Source organism: Ursus americanus, chromosome 11 (assembly GCF_024610735.1).
Source record: "Ursus americanus isolate L20-20 chromosome 11, mUrsAme1.1.p, whole genome shotgun sequence".
In the NCBI taxonomy this organism is placed as follows: Eukaryota; Metazoa; Chordata; class Mammalia; order Carnivora; family Ursidae; genus Ursus; species Ursus americanus.
In genome coordinates this window covers 3,327,032-3,344,064 of record NC_142137.1, presented here as the reverse complement: position 1 = coordinate 3,344,064, position 17,033 = coordinate 3,327,032, and positions in this window count along the sequence as shown.

The following is a 17,033-nucleotide window of genomic DNA, read 5'->3' as shown; positions in this document are numbered from 1 at the left end:
AGAACCAGGAGGGCCCTCCTGAGCCACCAGCAAACTTCGGTGGCCTCCCACACCCCAACCCTGAGGCCCACGCTCACCCTCCCCACACCCTCACCTCAGCCCGTGTAGCTAGCCATACAGCCAGCAGATCGGGCCTGCGGGGCTCCTGGGGCCTAACCCTAGCCCTAGGTCGGCTGTGGGTGTGGGGGCCTCCCCAGGAGCTTTACACCGCAGCCCGGGGAATTGGGATACCTGTGCCCTACCGCAGGACTCAGCTTGCCACCCGACAGTAAACCGTGCCCCTTGGGGCTCTACGGAGCCTACAGAGCACGAGAATTTGGGGAGGCCACCGGAGCCCATCCCCATCATTTGGCAGCCCCCCATGCCCCAACCTTGAGGCCCATGCTCACCCTCCCCCATGGCCTCCTCTCAGCCCACCACAGAGCTCGCCGCACAGCCTGCTGATTGTCCCTGCCGGGCTCCAGGACCCTAACCCTTACCCTAGGTTGGCCACAGAGGGGCCCCTCCCCAGGGTCCTGGCACCCCACTCTGGGGGATTGGGGACACCCAAGCCCCACCGTACGACTCAGCCTTCAGCCCACAGTAAACTGTAACATTTTGGGGCACAACACAGCATTCAGGGCAAGAGAATTGGGGCACCCCTGAGAGCCCCTTCTGGTGAACCCCGACCTTTGGGGGCCCTTCCGGATGAAACCCCAAGACTCACACTCACCCGCCCTTGTGCCCTCATCTCATTCATCCTGGGAGTTCTCTGAGCACTGGGCAGTTCGGACCTGCTGTCTCTTGAGGCCTAACCTAACCCTGGGTCTTCTGCTGAGGGTCCCTCCCCGTTTGCCTGCCTCCAAGGCACCAGGCATTGGGCTCACCTCTGCACGACTAGAGGACTCAGCCTGCCCCACAGCAGGAAACTGTCCATTTGGGGCTGCAGAAAGGATTCATAGGAAAGTCGGAGGGCCCCCCTCAGCCCATCCCATGCAACCCCCACTTTCAGAGATCTCCCCGGATCCAATTAGTAGCTTCACACTGACCTTTAAACTTGCTCTCCATGGAGATCTTTTGAAATTCTCCACACTTCCAACCGATGGCATCATCCAGCTTCAGTGCCTTAACCAGCTTTAGGTCTTGAGATGGATTAAAATGGGAAGTCATTTCACTGATGATGACGTACTGGTGACCAAAAGATACATGCATAAATGCTTCATATCACTTGGCTTCAGGGAAATGCAAATCTAAACCCCTATAGATGCCATATCACATGAGGCCGAATACCTAAAAATAAGAAGACATGAAACTATACATGTTCGAGAGGATGTGGAGAAACGGGAACCCTCTTACACCCCTGTACGAATGCAGTCCGGTACAGCCACTCTTGAAAATGGTACAGAGTTTCCTCAAGAAGTTATAAATAAAGCTACCCTATGTCCCAGCAATTGCACTACTGGGTATTTACCCCAAAGAGACAGAGGTAGTGAAGACGGGACACATGCACCCCAGTGTTCATAGCAGCAATATCCATAATAGACAAACTGTGGAAGGAATGCAGATGACCATGGACAGATGAATGGATAAAGAAGATGTAGATCATATATATAATGGAATATTACTCAGCCATCAGATAGGATGAATACTTACCATCACACCGACCTCGGTGGAGCTGGAGGGTATTATACTGAGTGGAATAAGTCAATGAAAGAAAGACAATGATCATATGCTTTCACTCCTATGTGGAATATCAGAAAGAAGGAAGAAGACCATAGGGGAAGGAAGGGAGAATAGAATGGGAAGTCATCAGAGAGGGAGAAAACCCATGATGGACTCTTAACTATCGCAAGAAACTGATGATTGTTGGAGGAGAAGTTTGGGGGGGTAACTGGGTGAGTAGCATTAAGGAAGTCACACGACACAATGAGCACTGGGTGTTACACATGACTGAAAATTTATTGAAGACTACATCTGAAACTAATGATGTACTGTAAGTTGGCTAATTGAATTTAAATTAAAGAACAAAAGACCTCGAATAAACAATCCTAAACATTTGTATGGAACCACTAAAGATACTGAACAGCCAGTGCAATGTGGAAAAGAAGAACAAAGCTGGAGGACTCACAATTTCAGATTTCAGGTTATACTACAAAGCTGCAGTTATCCTAACAAGACAGTACGGCACAAAAATAGACACAGCGACCAAAGGAACAGGATACAAGTTCAGACAGAAACCCACAATTATGTGGTCCATGAATCTTCCACAAAGCAAGCAATGATATCAAAAGGGAAACGGACAGTCTCTACAACAAATGGTGTTGGGAAAACTAGACAGCTATGCACAAAAGAATGAAATTAGACTGCTTTCTTACACAATACAGACAAACACAAAACAGTTTCAAGACCTCAATATGAGACCTGAATCCATAAAAATCCTACAGGAGGGAAGAGAGTAACTTCTTGACATGGACCATACCAACGTTTTTCTAGACTGTGTCCTGAGGCAAAGGAAATGAAAGCAAAAATAAACTATTGGGAATACAGCAAAATAAAAAGTTTCCACACGGCAGAAGAACAATGAAAATATAAAAATAATAAGACAACCTACTCAAAGGGAGAAGATATTTGCAAAGATCATATGCAATAAAGGGATAGTGTCCAAAACATATACAACTGATACTACGCGACCCCCAAAAAACAAATAATCCAGTTAAAAAATAGGCAGAAGTCATGGACAGACATTTCTCCAAAGAAGAAATACAAATGGCCAACAGTCCCGTGAAAAGATGTACAACATCACCCATCATCAGGAAAATGTAAACCCAAAGGTAATGAGGTAATACCTCAAACCTGTCAGAATGGCTAACATCAAAAGCACAACAAATAGCAGGTGTTGGGAGGATGTGGATAAAGGGGAATCCTTGCAAACTGTGCGTGGGAATGCAAACTGTGGTGGCCACCGTGGAAAACAGTATGAAGGTTCCTCAAAAAATTAAATATAGAAGTACCCTACGATCCAACAATCACACTACACGTATTTACCAAAAGAGTAGGAAAACAGTAAAGTAAAAGGATACGTGCACCCCTATGTTTCTTGCACCATTATTTACAATATCACAATATGGAAGCAACCCAAGTGTCTGTAGAAAAATTGACAAATGGGATGATAGATGTGTGTATTCACACACACACACACACACACACACACACACACACAATGGAGTATTACTCGGCTTGAAAAATAATGAAACCTTGCCATTTGCAGCCACATGGATGGATCTAGAGAGTATTATCCTAACTAAAATCAGTCAGTCAGAGAAAGACAAATCCCATACGATGTCACTCTAACGGGGAATTTAAGAAACAAACAAAAATAAATAACTAAAAGAGAAAAAGGAGACACACCAAAATACAAATTCTTAACAATAGAGAACAAATGGATGGTTACCAGAGAGGTGGTGGATAGAGGGATGAGTGAAATAGATGAAGGGGATTAAGAGGACGCTTTTCTTGATGACCACAGAGTAATATATAGAATTACTGAATCACTCTATTGTACATCTGAAACGAATGTAACACTGTATGTTAGCTCTAGTGGAATTCAAATAAATTTTCTAAAAGATTTTTCTTTCAGGAACCTCTTTGAAAAAGCTTTTCCTGTGCAATGTGCATAAGCCCTACTTGGGAGGATTCACTCTACATTAATTATTCACTCCATGCCTCAAATTCAGATTTCCCTGAGTTCTTACTGTGGATCCCAGCCCACGGGAGCCATGGTCCTTTTCTGTCCAGGCTCAGCACCTATGCATTCAAGATTGGAAGTAGAGACACATGTCACTTCACAGTCCAGAAAGCTATTATTGTTTCTGTTTCAGTGAGAGAGAGTCACAGACTTTGGGACAGGTTTCAGAGCAGGTTTATTATGGATCCTGGATCTCTACTTCAATGTTCATTGCCTGGATCCATTTGGCTAATAGGTTCCCTGTGGATGGGCTTGCTTCCAAGCACATACATGGAAGATGCAAAGGTGGGTGGGCTTGGTGCGGGACAGGAAGAAGACCAAAAACAGACAAGGGTCCGACCCCTCCCCTGATCCAGGAACTGCTACAGGAGAGGGTACGGGAGGTAGAATCCATGGGAAACTCCAAGGTCACCAGCTGAACACAGGAGGCACAGGTCAAGGAATCTGGAGATGCAGGGGTTGAAGGCTGCTCTGAGCTACCTCTGGGAGGAAGGGAGGGAAAGAATGAGAGGGAGACACTGCCTTCCCCTGGCCCGTGCCAGCTCCCCACCGCTCCGACACGCATCAGTGTATGAGCTGACACAGCCTGGGCTCAGGATGGGCTGTCTCGGGTCCCTCAATCCTCAGTGGGACAGCTGGCCCCAGGGCTCAGAGACATGCTGAGGGAGATGAGAGGGAAAGCTGCCCCACCCAGGTCATCCCCTCCATGAGCAGACAGCCCTTCAGAACTGCTAAAAAAAACCCACTAACGGGGTTAAAAGACATGCCATGGATGAACTAAGGCATAGAGATATGTAAAATAACATTCATTTTTAAGTTCAGAGCTGTCATCTCAGGAAGTGGGGAGAGCTTCCCTGAAGAAGACTGAGGGGAGGGCAGGCCATGCTGAAAAGGGAGACATGGCTCTCCTGATTGGGGACCTGCAGCCCCCTTCCAGGGCAGGGCATCATCCTCGCATCACACGAGATCCATGGAAGTGTTCCATCAGGGCCAGATGTTTGTCTCGAGAAGGCAAACCTGGCATCGGACTGCACAGGACACCAGGGACGAGGGCCAGATGGAGGACGGACAATACCCCGGAGGCCATGGGGCAAGAGCAGAGGCACATGACCTTGAAGATGATGATGAAAAGCAGGAGGTGGCAGCATGGAGCCGGCCCGAAAATGCCATGGGAGCAGTACCCACAGCAACACTGAATGGGTGCCTTCTGTGCCAGGTGTGGCTGACTTCAGTGGGCTCCAGACTAGTCCTGACCACAACTCTAGGAAGTGTGTACCATCCCCGGTCTCCTCTCCCCTTGCAGCTGCTAGGAATCACGGTCACAGACCCTGGTCAGGAAAATAAGATAATGGATTCCTCTCTCATATCAAAATCAAAAGAACTCTTCAACTTTGGACACAACAACTTCTTGCAAGCCAGGTCTCTAAAGGCAAAGGAAATAAAAGCAAAAATGAACTATTGGCATTCATCAGGATAAAAAGCTTCTGCTCGGCAAAGCAAACGATCAACAAAACAAAAAGGCAACCTATGGAATCGAAGAAGATATCTGCAAATGATATTACAGATAAAGGGCTGGTATCCAAGATCTATAAAGAACTCCTCAAACTCGACACCCAAAAAATGGGCAGAAGACACAAAGAGATACTTCTCCAGAGAAGACATACAAATGGCCAACAGACACATGAAAAAATGCTCCACATCACTTGCCATCAGGCAAATACAAATCAAAACGACAATGAGATACCACCTTACACCAGTTAGAATGGTTAAAATTAACAAGGCAGGGGGCACCTGGGTGGCACAGGGGTTAAGCATCTGCCTTCAGCTAAGGGCATGATCCTGGCATTATGGGATCGAGCCCCACATCAGGCTCCTCCGCTATGAGCCTGCTTCTTCCTCTCCCACTCCCCCTGCTTGTGTTCCCTCTCTCGCTGGCTGTCTCTATCTCTGTGGAATAAATAAATAAAATCTTGAAAAAAAATTATCAAGACAAGAAATAAAAAAACGTCAGAGAGGATGTGGAGAAAGGGGAGCCCTCTTACACTACTTGTGAGAATTCAAGCTGGTTACAGCCACTTTTGAAAACAATATGGAGGTTCCTCAAGACGTTAAACACAGAGCTATCCTACGACCCACCAATTGCATCACTGGGTATTTACCCCATAGACGCAGAGTAATGAAAAGAAGGGGCACCTCTATCCCAATGTTCATAGCAGCAATGTCCATAATAGCCAAACTGTGGAAGGAGCCAAGATGTCCTTCCGCAGATGAATGGACAAAGAAGATGTGGTTCATCTATACAATGGAATATTACTCAGTCATCAGAAAGGATGAATACCCACCATTTGCACCAACGTGGATGGACCAGGAGGGGATTATGCTAAGTGAAATTAAGTCAAGCAGAGAAAGACAATTATCATATGCTTTCACTCCTATGTGGAATGGAAGCATGGAGGACATTAGAAGAAGGAAGGGAAAAGTGAAGGGGGGGAATGAGAGGGGGATGAACCATGAGAGACTACAGACACTGGGAAAAAACTGAAGGTTGCAGAAAGGGAGGGGAAAGGGAATGTGTTTTCCTGATGATGGGTATTAAGGAGGGCACATGTTGGGGCGCCGGGGGCACAGCAGTTAAGGGTCTGCCTTCGGCTCAGGGCGTGATCCCGGCGTTATGGGATCGAGCCTCACAACAGGTTCCTCCGCTGTGACCCTGCTTCTTCCTCTCCCACTCCCCCTGCTTGTGCTCCCTCTCTCGCTGGCTGTCTCTATCTCTGTCGAATAAATAAGTAAATTCTTATAAAAAAAAAAAAAAAGGAGGACACGTGTCATAATGAGCACAACGTGTTATATGCAAACAATGAATCATGGAACACTACATCAAAAACAAATGAAGTACTGTAGAGTGAATAACAATTTTAAAAAAAGAGAAAGATATGAAATCCATACAGGAAAACTGTCACTCTTTGCAAAGGACATGAAATCCCGAAAGATTCCACACACACAAAAAAAATACTGTTAGAATAAACAAATTCAACAAAGCTGCAGCATATAAAGTCAATATAAAGACCTGTTGTCTTTATTTTTTTTCAGATTTTATTTATTTATTTGACAGGAAGAGAAAAAGCACGAGCAGGGGGAGTGTCAGAAAGAGGGAGAAACAGACCCTCGCTAAGCAGGGAGCCCAACACGGGGCTCGATCCCAGAACTCTGGGATCATGACCTGAGCTGAAGGTAGACGCTTCACTTATGGAGCCACCCAAATGACCCAACTTCTTGCATTTCTGTATACTGATGACACACTTTCGCACAGAGAAATTAAAAAAGCAATGCCATTTACAAATGCATTAAAAAAAATCTAGAAATAAAAGTAACCAAGAATGAGAAAGACACAGTACATTCAACACATGGCAGAAAATAAATGAAAAATATGTGTTTCAAGGGGGGCAGAATATATGGGTCAGAGATTTGGAAGGCAACACAAACAAATGGATGCATACGCCATGCTCCTTAACTGGAAGAGTTAATTATGTGAACATGTCCATTGTACCCAAAGCAATCGACAGATGTGATGAAATGCCTATCTGAATTCCAGTGGCATTATTCAAGCAAATAGAAAACAGTCCTCAAACTTGTATGGAATCACAAAAGACCCCAAATACCCAAAGCAATCTGGAGAAAGAAAGGTGCAGTCAACACACTCCTGGATTTCAAGCTAGATTACAAAGCTGTTGTCATCAAAACAGGATGGTACTGGCATAAACACAGACACCAGGTCAGTGGAACAGAACAGAAAGCTCAGAAACTTACGCACACGTAGATGATCCTAACTTAGGACACAGCAGCAGAAGATATGCCATGAGGGAAGGGCTGTCACTTCATGAGCGGTAACAGGCAAACTGGACACTAAATGCAGAAGAATATAACTGGGCCACTTTCTTACACCACACACAAAATTTTTAACGGATGAATGATCTGAACATAAGACCTGAATCCATAAACCTCCAAGAAGACACAGGTACTAAGTCTCTCGACATTGGTTTTGGCAAAGAGTCTTCAGATTGGACACCAAATTCAAAGGCAACAAAAGCAAAAATAAACAAGTGGAACAACATCAAACTGAAATCTTCCACACGGCAAAAGAAACCATCAAAAACTTAAAAGGCCACTAACCCAATAAGAAAAAAATATCTGTGAATCATATGTGTGAGAAGAGGCTAATATCCAAAATACACACAACACTCATACAAATAAAAACAAAAAAAAATATATATATATATAAAAATGGGGGGAATATGTGAATAGATACTTTCCAAAGATGGCACACAGGTGCCAACAGACAGAAAAAGTTGTTGGACATCACTCACCATCGTCAGGGAAACATTAGTCAAACCCACAATTGGCTATCCTCTCACAACTGTTGAAACAGCAATTGTCCAGAGACAGATACCAGGTGGGGTCAAGGGTGTGCAGACGGGGAGACACTGTGCACTGTTGGTGGGAATGGAAATTGGTGCAGCCACTGTGACAAACGGTATGGAGGTTCCTGAAAAAATAAATACAACTACCCCATGACCCAGTAATGGCTCTACTGAGTATTGATTTGGAGAACACAAAAATGCTGCCTCAAAAAGACAGATGCACTCCCACGTTCACTGCAGCATTATTCTCAAGAACCAGACATGGAAACACAGACCTTGGGGGCCTTATGCCAAGTAACTCAGACACAGAAAGACCAATACCAGATGCTCTCATGTACATTCCACGTGGAATAAAAAAATACTGAACGCATAGATACTGAGAGCAGATTGGTAGTGCCAGATTCGCGGATGGGGTGGTAGAAACGGGTGAAGGTGGTCAAAGTCTCAATGTTTGAGTGAGAAAATCCGACAGTCATGAAATGTTCTGTCCAGCATGGAGACTAAAACTAACCCCACAGCATGGGGTATAGGTTTCCCTGCTCTTTGAAAGTACAGGGCTTCTGAGAAACCTTGCACAGCAGAAATGGTGTCAAGAAGGAATGGCCATTAATTTACACAGAACAATTAGACAGTGTGTCAGACTATAAAATTACTTCTCTTTGGCTTTTCTTAGGCCTCATGACAAAAGTTTCTAACGGAGGCCCAGCATAAATGAAGATAAAGCACAGCAGAGGCTCACAGACACCATTCAATGTGTTGGTGTCTGGATGCGGAGAGCGGTTCCCAGCGGAAAGAGCTGGTTGGGGTGCACGCTGCCTCTGTCGTGCTTCTCCCCAAAACAGATGCTGAACGTGATTCTCACTGTTCACCTTTTTTCATAAGAGGGAAATTCTCTTCAGGTCTCTTCCTCTTACTGAAGCTGGGTAATAACGCAGTTCTTTCAAAAAAGCCCAGTGTCTTACTGTGAACGTTTAAAAAATGGGGGATACTTGTACTTGAGCATTGCTGAGGGAGGAGATGTGAAAGGTCCTCCCAGACACAAACCTCAGCAGATTCACCGGGAAAAGCACCTTCCTCAGCATGCAGAACACGGACTACCTCCTACCCTCCGAGAAACCTTCTCCTTCCCCTCGATCACGACAACTCACAACAGCTGGGAGTTACCCCAATTCCTCCGTTCTCCTGCTCCTAATAGCTAACCCATCAGCCAATCCTGTGAGCTCCATATTCAAAATGGACCCAGAATAGGTCTAACCACTCCATCCAAGGCCACCTGTCTGGTCCACAGTGCCTGAGTTCCTGGAAAAGCTTCGTCATTGACCTGCCTTGCCATCTTCAACCCTCTGTCATCTGTTCTCAACACTGTAGCCAGATGGCCCAGTGAAACAGGGTCTCATGGGGTTATATCCCTGGAATGGCTTTCTGTCCCCCTCTGTCACCTCTCTGAGCTCATGTCCTATGCTGTCTCCTGTGGCCATAGGGCCTTCTTGCTGCTCCTGGACGTACCTGGAATTCTCCTGCCCCAGAACGTTTGCACATGCTTTCCCTTCTGTTCAGAATGCTCTTGATCTGTTCTCACTCACCTTCGGAGAAGTCTGAATTGGAGTGACAGGGACAGAAGATGAGGCTGTGTGTGTTGGGTGAGGCTGGTGGCCCAGAAGAAGGTTCTCTGCCAGCTCTCCACCTGTGCCTCACTTGTCCTCAGCCAGGACCTAGCACACAGCCCTCACCTGTCACAACTCTCACCCAGGAGACCAAAGCCACCCATGGAGCCCACCCTGCCCACACCCTGCTGCAGAATGCATTCAGCTCTCCTCTGGGACACCTGTCAGCTTTACCCAGACCTGGAACTCCCCCGTCTCCTGCAAAGCTCTCGGATTCGTCCTTTTCTTCCAAAATCACACTGGCGCAAGGCTTTCATGAGAAAGCTATAACACTAACTAATGAAAGGTTCACGCCTACTTTCCCCTTCTGTTGCCTTTCTCTCTACCTTCTTTCCTACGTGTGCAAACTGTAACATATCAGTGGAACATGAACATGCTCTGAGACCTGAATCTTTCATTGCCGCTTTCTGAGGACTCCTTATGTGATAAGCAACTAGTGTATCCTACAACAGGGTGTTTTACAACTCTCATCTATAGAATAGTACAGCCCAATTCACTACAATTTTACCTCATTCTTCATGAAGCAGAACACTTTTTCCTTTCTTCTCTTACTTAAATTCCAGTTAGTTCACATGCCATGGAATATTCGCTTCAGGGGTTGGATTTAGTGATTCCTCACCTGCATACAGTACCCGGTGCTCATCACAAGTGCCCTCCTTAATACCCGTCACCCATTTAACCCTTCCCCCCACATCCTTGTCCTGCAGCAACACTCAGTTTGTTCTCCAAGGTTGAGTCTATTTCCTTGTTTGCCTCTCTCATCACCCCTCCACTCTGTTCATCTGTTTTCTTTCTGAAATTCCAAAAGCGTGAGAGCATAGGATATGTGTCTTTCCTCACTGATTTCGCTTAGCTTAATACACTCTAGATCCATGCATATCCTTGCAAATGGTAAGATTTCATTCTTTTTGAAGCTGGGTCATATTCCATTATATATATGTATCCCACATCTGCTTTATCCATTCATCAGTGCATGGACTTTGGGGTTGTCTCCATAGTTTGGCTACTGTGGCTACTTCAATTTTACTTTGTGGCTCAACTAGAGAAAAGAGAAAAGCCCAGGAGGTTTTGGGATAATGAGAGGTTTTACCTCCAGCCCTGTCATAGATAGGACATTTTGCCAAACATACCTGTGCTTTCTCTGAACACTGGCGTCCTGTAACAAGATGCCTCGCTGACTCAGATGCTGACGTTCAAAACCTCGGGTGTCTTGGAGCCAGAGCAGAGAAGTGCTGTCAGCTGGGGAGAAGAAGGCACCTCTGACCTAAAGCCTGCACACCTGCTTCGGTTTCTGGGTGAAGGGGCAACACATCCTTGTTGTTTACCAGTAATTATCTTCATTCTCAATAGACCAATGACCTTGCCTTTTCTGGAAAGCAGACTTACTCTTCTAAAGAAACCCTCAATTCGTCTATTCCCAAAGCAACTAGAGTGGAACATTTATTTCTCACTTAAATAGAAAACACTGTTATTGTCGACACTGCGTGAATGAACTTTTAAAAACATTTTAGAGAGAAAGGAAGAGACCTTTATTCAAACCCAAGTCAGGACAGCTGCCTGGGAGACACAATCTTCACCAAGAAGGGAGTGCTCCGGGGAAGGAATATTTGGGGCAGGGTTATACATTTTCTTCTGTTCTGTTTTATGTACAGAGTTACACACCACAATGAGGATCTTCTTAGATTCCAGAAAGTGACAGACTCTTTCTTATGTTTTCAGTATGTACATGTCAGTATGACTTTAAACTGATGGGAGCCAAAGAGGTTTTTTATTTTTTCTTATCTTTATATTGGCATTTTTGGTTATTGTTTTCTTCTCGAAGCAGATGTACAACATGTGCTTGGAGCAGAAACAGGGCCCATGCTTTGAGGTTTTGCCCAGTCATTTTGAGCTGGGTAAAATGTTAAAGGATAGCTTCCCTTGGAGCCCAGGACCAGGGCCCATAGATGATATACAATAAAAATTCCTTTTATCATTATAATTACTCCTAAATGGAGGAATTTGAGACAAAAGCACCTTTCACAAGAGTACCAAGAAATCAAAATTATGCCCACGGAAGCCTGCGTGCTCCAAGGTCATCACAGGTAACAGAAGTGTTCACAGTCTCTGGACTCCTGCCCTTCTGCCCAAATCTATGAAGCACACAGACCACTTAAAATCAGAATTGTAGAACTGCTAGACACCTTAGTGATGTCTGGCACCATTCCCTTGGACTGCAGAATAAAACACAGTAGCTCATTGACACAAACTAATTTCAACATGAAGTGCCCCCTGGATGCACTAAGTTCTTTCTCTGCAAATGTTGACTAATGTAAGTCACAGTCATACCATATAAACACTACGATGGCTGGGAAGTCATCGTAGGTAAGGGAATATTTTAGCCATGTTTATAAGCATTGGCTCACGTTGTAGAAGAGGCTGAGCTGAGTGTTTTTAAATACTATTTCAGACCTGTTTTACAGCACCCTCTGAACATACCAGAGCCTGAATCGACTAAAGAAGATAGTTGGTTTCAGTAACTTTAATACCAGAAAAATATTATACTGTCTGTATTCCTTAGGATCTTTGATTATCTTACCCACAGGTCCTCCAGTGAGATAATGATCTTAATGATCACCATGGGCAGATGTGAAAAGGCCCGCTGAATTCATTCCAGTTGTCCACATGACAAGAAAATCCTGATACTTGATAGGTTTCCAGATCGAGAAGACCAGAGATAAGAGGGAAATAGTACCCTGTATGGAACAACAAGGGATTTGGAGTCAATTTGGGGATCCCACTTAGGTTTCTGACACTAAAGTCCTCTGTGACTCATATCATCTGAGTCACTGTCTAACCACCTGAAAATGTGCCTAAAAATATCTACACCCTAGTTGAGAAGTTTAAGAGGCAGAATGCTACAAAGAGCCAGTATGATGTCTCTCAAGAACAGATGCTCAGGAAGCCATAATTGCTACTGGGTCTATTTCTTTTCCAGAAGAAAGAACACATGTTGAATCCATATTTCTCATAGATGACTCACCAGATGATTTTCAAACCTGAAGAAAGGCCAAGAAGTCGCTCTTGTGTCATATTTCACTCAGAAATCATGTTGTTGGACTGGTGAGGATGATACGATAGCAACGTCATCACTAAGAGTGGGGAGCTTCTACTTTCCATACGGCCATGTTGACCCCCTTAGCTCAGACCCACCAGAAAGGGCAGCTGGGGAGGGGGCACCGCCATCACTACGAGTGGGGAGTTTCCCATTTCCATATGGCCATGTTGACCCCCTTAGCTCAGGGCCACCAGAAAGGAGAGCTGAGGGGGACCACAGGCCAAGGCTGCCAGGTGTGGCTGGGGCAGGCAGAACTCTGACTGAAGGCTCAACTCCTGTCTAGGTTATTATAATGCTCTTAACAAAGAAAGTGCCATTGTGTGTGAGCCCTCATGTAGAAAAGGTTCAGAATTTCCATTGAGATTCCTTCTCTGACCTTTAGGATATGTAGCAAAGTTCCATTTAATTTTAAACATTGAAGGACTTCCTGGTTTTCTTTTCGCTATGACTGTGGCTCAATTCCCCTGTGGTCTAAGAATAGAATCTAGTTAATTTCAGGGTTTAACATTTGTAGACTTGATTCGTGGCCCCACCTATCATCTATTTGGGTAAAGAGTCTATGACCACTTGAAAATAATGTATTCTGCACTTATTATGGAATATTCCCTGTATGTCAATTAGGTCACATTTGTTACCAATGTTTTGTCTGCTTTTTCTGTCAGATTTTGAGAAAGGTATATTGAAATCTTCAAACAATGCTGCTCTATTCAACGTGGCATCGGAGAATCTGCCAGTGTTTTAAGGCAAGAGAAACAAAAAGTATAAGAATTGAGGGGGATAATTGTGACTATTCACAGATAATACGATTGTGTACATAGAAAATCCAAAACAGTCTATCAATACCCTGTTAGAATTAAAAATGCAATTTATAAATTTGAGATGGATTGTAGCTTCCCATTGGACAGTTTCTGAAAGAAAACGTAGAACCTGTCAATCTTGGAGTAGGACATAGGCTGCACTAAGCATTTAAAAGAATTCAGTGGGACTTCATAAAAATGTGACATTTCTCCTTATCTTATGACCATAAGAAAATGAAAAAGTGAACGGCAGGCTGGGAAGTAAAGATCTGCAATACACACACTGACAAAGATTAGTCAATAAAGAATTCCTGCTCATCAACCATAGAAAGTCTATTTATAAACGACTACTTCACAAAAGATTGACTGATGGCCAATAAGAACAGGAAAGGGTGCTCTACAGTATTATTTTCAGGAACAGCAAGGCCTTTCCTAAAATGAAAACATACACACAAGCCAGTATTCCCTAGATGGATGACGTCCTTATTTCTGAGGACAGCTTGAAGAACAGACTAGCATCAAAGTAAAGTGATGGAATTCCTGACACTCAGAGGATGGACAATTGACCTCAAACTACAGTACAATTTCTAGGCACCATTCGGTCCTCTGAAGGCAGACAACTTCCACACCCCTTCCTACTCCACACAGGTTGCTTCCAAACCCCTACCATAAAAGAAGAAGATGAGAAACAGATAGGACTAGTAGGAAATAGCAAAAATCTCATGTGGGGATTAACCTGAAACACACTGATCACATAACTAGTGTAAGGAAGTGTAGGGAACTGACAAGGACAGAGACTCAAGAGGTACGTCTTTGGGAAATGCTGTCCGAAATCGTCACACGTTGGTACCTGCTAATGAGAGCTCTGAGCATACCCTAGGGTTTGCACACAAGGGTCTGCAACACCATCGCTGAGGACTGAAACTCTTCAAGTCCTCAAAGCTTGCCTGTTTGACTATTGGACTAAGAGATTCCCATGTTCTGAAAACAGATACCAACTAATTGAAAGGTTCACCTGGGCTCTCTCGGAGGCCCTACAAGAAGCTGAACCATTCACTGAAAATCAATTACACACACACACACACATACACACACACACACACACACACACACACCTGTCATTTCACCAATTACTTAAACATTCAAGGTTCTTCCTACCTTTTCTTTTTCACATTGATATTTACACTCACATGAAATGTCATCATTTCTAACGAACACTGATGTCAAAATAGAGATCCATTGACACAGTATTTACAATATGTAACTTCCCTGCTGTAATTTTCAATATAGCGTATTTAAAGTTCATACATATTTTAGGTATTTGGTAACTTATACAGGAGAAGATCAGCATTGAAAAACTCTAAATACTGACAATGAGTTTTAAGCCTAGAGAACAAAAATTGTCCAATTTCATAGATAATAAGGAACCAAAGGGAAAGCATGGAAGCTGTAGTCGAATAATTTTACACATATGCATCCTCTCTTATTCTACCACTGACGGGTGTGTTTTATTACCACTATGCATGCATCAATTGTCTTCCACGTGCACCTGCACAGATATAATGAATTACTACAGTAGAATGAAATGTTTGGGAACTACTTGGCGACATCTATAATGAATAATGAAATTTCGATCTTATATTTGGTGAACTTCCACTGTGTGTCCCTTTAGACAATGGACCCTAAACAGAAGGGGGAATGAACCACGAGAGACTATGGACTCTGGGAAGCAAACTGAGGGTTTCAGAGGGGAGAGGGGTGGGGGATTGGGATGGGCCAGTGATGGGTATTAAGGAAGGTACATATTGCATGGAGCACTGGGTGTTATATGCAAATAATGAATCACGGAACACTACATCAAAAACTAAGGAAATACTGTATAGTGACTAACATATCATAATAAAAATTTATTAGTAGAAAAAAATTAAAGGTAAAAAAAAAACCAATACAGCTTTTCTGTTTCAAGAACAATCACAATTGAGAAAAAACTAACTTCCAATCCCTAAAGCAAAAAACAGACCAAGTTCCATTTCACTCCCCTTTATTCACATTCTCTGTGGGTTCTAAGCTATTTCCCTACCTCCTTGCCTGCTGAGCAGGGAGCACGGGCTCGATCCCAGAACCCTGGGATCATAACCTGAGCCAAAGGCACATGTTTAACTGGCTGAGCCAGCCAGGAGCCCCAGCCATGTTTTTCTTAAGCAAAAGGACACTTTCTCACGATGCCTTCACATGACTTCACATGGTACCAGAGATCTGCATTTGCCTCTAGGAGGTTGCAGATGAAGGCAATTGCAAACTCTCACAGTGGTTTATCAAATACAATGACCTGCCTGGTGACTGTGAAACTCTTATGAGCCCACGAGAGGGTGCTGTGACACTCAGCTGTGGCTGGGCTGGCACAGAGAACCAAATCCATTTCCCTGCCTGATGTCTGTGAGGAACAGATGCCCTCACTGTGAATGAGACCCTGCCACTGAGCTGTCCAGAGATGGCCATCCTCATGGAGGATGAGGATAAAGGACAATGCCTGAGGAGACCTCATCTGCCTCTTTTATCTTTTCATATGTTTGACAGTGGACAAATCACTGCCTAGGAGTCCCCAACTACCTTAGTCTCAAGTGTGAATGAACAAGAGGTTTTACAAAACACTTCAGATTTTGACCTCACAAATGCCCACAACCACTTACCATAGGGATTCAACATTAAGCAAAGATACTGTTCGTTGGAAGAGAGGTCCTGCCCACTGTTGTTTCTCACTTATATGCTCATCTTCCTTACCTCATGGTAACTTAACCACCTTGATTCCTGCTTCCATCTTCAGGAAGGCTGATGTGACTTGAAGGGCATTACCCTGACATCATTCTTTCTTAGCAATAAGATGTGGACATTTCCCTAGTCCTACACACCCAAAGTTGAATCAGAATCAGGATTGAGGAGGCTGATGAGAGTTGAAGGTGTTTTCCTGTACACGGTGGTTTATTACCAATAAGGATGGGTCAGAGTCCTCGAAATTCCAGAACCTTTTCATTAATGCTTCCTACTCGTGAAAGATGATGTACATTGGTCTTTTCCTGTATAGTGTGGTGACTCAGAGAAAAGTGCTTAGCCCTTTCGTCAGACTTCCACGACCACTTTGGGGCTGGCTTTCATATTCACAAAGGATGATGTTAGGGCTAAGAGGGTTCCTGTACACTGTTATTTCTTACAGATAAGTGTATGGCATTTTTGTTACATTGCCAGAAACACTTAGCACCGGGCTTGCCGGCCTCCTGGGGACGAACCCTAACCCTAGGTGGGCCCCCGAGGGGCCCCTCCCAAGGGGCCTGGCAC